Here is a 3,586-nt window from a genome sequence, read left to right as displayed (position 1 = left end):
TCCCACCAGCTGTCTGTCTGTTGCCTTGGTTTCTAGTTCCATCAATGTCTGTTCAGTGTAAGCACATATTATGGGATTTCAAGCTTTTCTTTCTTTCTAATTTATATATTGCAGGGTACATACCTCCTAGGAAAACACATTGACTTGCAGTAATATGTTTCTGATTGTGTATATGGGATTGTTTTCTTCTGCCTTTTTTGTTTATTTCAGTTATGTTGCTTAAAATACCTCTATTATTAGCCTTTATTTATTTTATGTATTTTATATATTTATCCATATAATGTATTTCTATTACATTTACCTCTCATTTACCCTCTCCAGTTTCTCCTGGACGCCTCCCCATATATCACCCCCTATTTCCTGTTCTCTCTCTCTCTCTCAACTCACCGAGTTCAACCAGTGCTGGCCATATATGTATGAATGTGGGGCCACTTCCTGGAGCATGGTTAACATATCAGGGACCACATCCTCAAAGAAAAGTGACTCTCTTTCTTGGTAGCAGTCATCACACGTCGTCTAGGAGGGGGAGCTCATGCATCTTTCCCTCATCGATGCTGGAATGCTGATTGGCTCAGCCTTATGATGGTCTTGTGCAGGCAACTAGAGCTGGTGTGAGTTCACGAGTATCATGGTGTGTCTTGTCTGGGGAGATCTTGCTCTTACTCTGTTTCTTCTCCACCCCTCTTCGAGGAAGCTCTCCGAGCCTTGGAGACAGAGGGGTAATGTAGTTGTCCCGTGTATGGCTGAGCACTCTACAGACAAGCTTTTTGCTTTTGAATGCTATTTTTCTAGTTTGGTAAATTGCTTTAGTGCTTAAAGATGTCTTTCTAGTGTCTTTTCTCTTCATAATGTCAATTGAAAACTCAGCTGTAACTCCACCATTGCCTCTCTGAAAGCCACACATCCATTTCCTCTGCTTATAAGATGCCTTTTTCAATCTTAGTGAATTTGTTTAATTGTATATAATCTATTGGGATTTGGATAGTTTCTGTAACTCATTAATACTTGGTGTTTCTTTTAGAAAATCCTCAGAACACCTCTCCATGTTTCTTTCTTTTTCCTGTTTTATATTGAAACTATACTCAAAGAAGTGAATTCCATCACATTGCTCGCATCTGCTCGACTTTATGATGCCCCATTGCTATCTTATCCCTCGAAGGAAATACAACACTAAATATTCTCTATTAATTTGTATCCATCTCACTAATCTTTGCTTCTGCTACATCTAATCTTCATATACACCCAACTACTGGGGTCTTTCTTCTGGTGAATAATATTAAACTTTTTGTTTTCTAATCATATTTAAATTTTCCTTTCTTCTATTAATTGTATTACTTATAGTTGTTTAAAAATTAACTTCTACCAATTCAAATATTTATCTTTGAGTTTTTCTTCAAAATTAGCATTTTTTTAAAGTTTGGTTTTGCTCCTTTAGTTAAATACTCTGGAATTCTTGATATAATTGACCTAAAATAGACATTATGAATGAAAAATTGTAGATTCTATGGGTGACATCTTCCCATAGAGAAGATTTAATTTTGTTGTGATGGAAGATAGACCACAGAAATGATACCTTGGGCCATTGTACTTGAGTTACACCCAGTGTGGGGCTTGCAAGGCTGGCCTATTTCAGGCTTGTCTTTGTTCTTGGAACCTATTCCTCCAAGGATCTCAAGGGTGAGCCTTGTATGTTTATTAGGGATCCTCTGCTTGGCAGCCTATGCACTTCAATTTTTATATTCTTAGTACCATGAGACTCCTCAAGTGTCTGCTTTGATTTTCAGTTTCTTAGCAGCTGCTTTTCGCTTATTTTCTTGGCAACCTGCCTCACATGTGCAGCTAGAAGTTGGAAAACACCTCAAGGAAACATTGTACAAAAATACCCACTTTACATCTCTGCAGTTGGCTTTCCCTTCTGATTCTGACTCCTCAAGTCATGGAGAACTCAGCCCCGCTACCGAGTTTTGACTCCCCTGTACGTGAGTCTATTATAAACTCTTGGCTGCTGATCTTCGTTTAGTGTCTATGCTCCATGAAGTAAATTGGAAAAGGCCCTGAGGGGGGTGGTTGGCAACCAGCAGAGGACTCACTTTTGTCTGTTTGCCTTATTTCTGCATTCTGGCCTTCCAGGACTCAGCAATATTTCGAGGGTACAAGGAAACTCCCAGGAAGGGTGTTTAAGCAGACTGCAGGAAAACAGAGCATGCGGGTGAAAGAGGCAGTGAGGATTAGGAAAAAACCTTTCCAGAACCACAGAAGTTACAGTCAGGAAGTTCAGATGGGGCCTTGGTGAACCCACAAACGTGTGCATGAGAAAGAAGGAAACACCTCTAAACAGCTAAACACCTTTGCTCCCAGCGAGTAGTAAAGAGCCTCGGGGCAGCCCTTTCTGAGTCGAATTTCCTACTCCAGCCTTTTCCACATTATCAAGAGCAAGTGGAGGATGCTGATGAGAGCAGGAAAAGCAAGACAAGAAGGACCAACCCTCTCCCCACACCAAGAGGGCGGCCTGCAACCTGTTTGTGTTGAGAGCCAATTGCAATGCCTTTGGTTACATGTACTCTTGGAATTATGTATGTTCTTCAGTAATTCACTAAATGTTACAACCTTTTAATTTGTGTGTATGTCTATAGGGAGGGCACAGTGACCCAGCGTGCACGGAGACATCAGAGGACACCTGTCAAGAACTGACCTTCCACCTTTGTTGGGTCAGGGTTATGTTGTATACTTTGAACCAGTTAGCCCTCTAGCGTCTTGAAGATTCTCCTGTCTCTGCTTCCAATCCCTCTGTACGAATGAGGGGATTACAGATGCAAGCTACCATATCCGCCCATCTTGGTTTGCTTTGGTTTGTTTTGTACTCGGGAGACTGAGCTCACGCCGACAGTTTCACACTGCAAGCACTTTTACCCACTGAGCCATTTCACCAGCCTGGCTTTCCAGTCTCTTTTCTGATGGATAAATCTCTGTGTTGGTGACCTCCGGGTTCCAGTTGGCTCTATCCATCAACTTCTAGAACGGAGTGTGAAGGGAAGACTAGGTTTGAAGTCTGGAAGCAGTTTTCCCCGAAGAGCAGAACTGAGCCCAACATGTGGTTATCTTTATTTTCCCTCTGAATTCCAGACTCTTCCATTCTGCCTCAATTCTAAGCATGAAATAAATATAGCACTGAAAAAGGTGTTTGTTTCTCAGTTGTTAACCGGGGAATTCCAGAATCCTCCTGTGGCCTTGCTTCCTATTAGACAGGAAGGAGCTTTTCCCCAAAGAGGAGAGTTGACAGTGTCTCCTCTCCCCAGGGAGCCTCCCTGGAAGCTTGTCTTTGGAAGTTCTAGCATAAACATTCCCACCCACCTGGCTCCCACACAGACCATGAACAAATTGGCCCCTCCTTCCAGAAGAGCAGCTTTCTGTGGGAGCCGCTTTTATCTCCTTGCTTTGGACTTTGGGCCTTAGGGGACCTTGAGTACGCTCTAGGAGTAGTGTATGTACTGAGAATGCTTTTAGCACAGCGAAAACACCGAACAAAAGAGGATGTACCTAGAAGGCCAACCCATCTTCGGTGTACATGGAAACCATGTACTAGAGT

General features: G+C 42.2%; 1 long non-coding RNA gene across 1 annotated transcript; it reads left to right on the top strand.

Moving 5' to 3' along the window:
- The first annotated feature begins 451 nt into the window (after window positions 1-451).
- LOC143434415 (uncharacterized) lies at window positions 452-3,179 on the top strand. Its single transcript, XR_013103889.1, has 2 exons — window positions 452-611; window positions 2,634-3,179. It is a non-coding gene; the product is annotated as an uncharacterized LOC143434415 (long non-coding RNA).
- The last annotated feature ends 407 nt before the right edge of the window (window positions 3,180-3,586 follow it).

Source organism: Arvicanthis niloticus, chromosome 14 (assembly GCF_011762505.2).
Source record: "Arvicanthis niloticus isolate mArvNil1 chromosome 14, mArvNil1.pat.X, whole genome shotgun sequence".
Lineage (NCBI taxonomy): Eukaryota > Metazoa > Chordata > Mammalia > Rodentia > Muridae > Arvicanthis > Arvicanthis niloticus.
The sequence above is the reverse complement of the archived record's forward strand: the minus strand, read 5'-3'. Positions and strand labels throughout refer to the sequence as shown.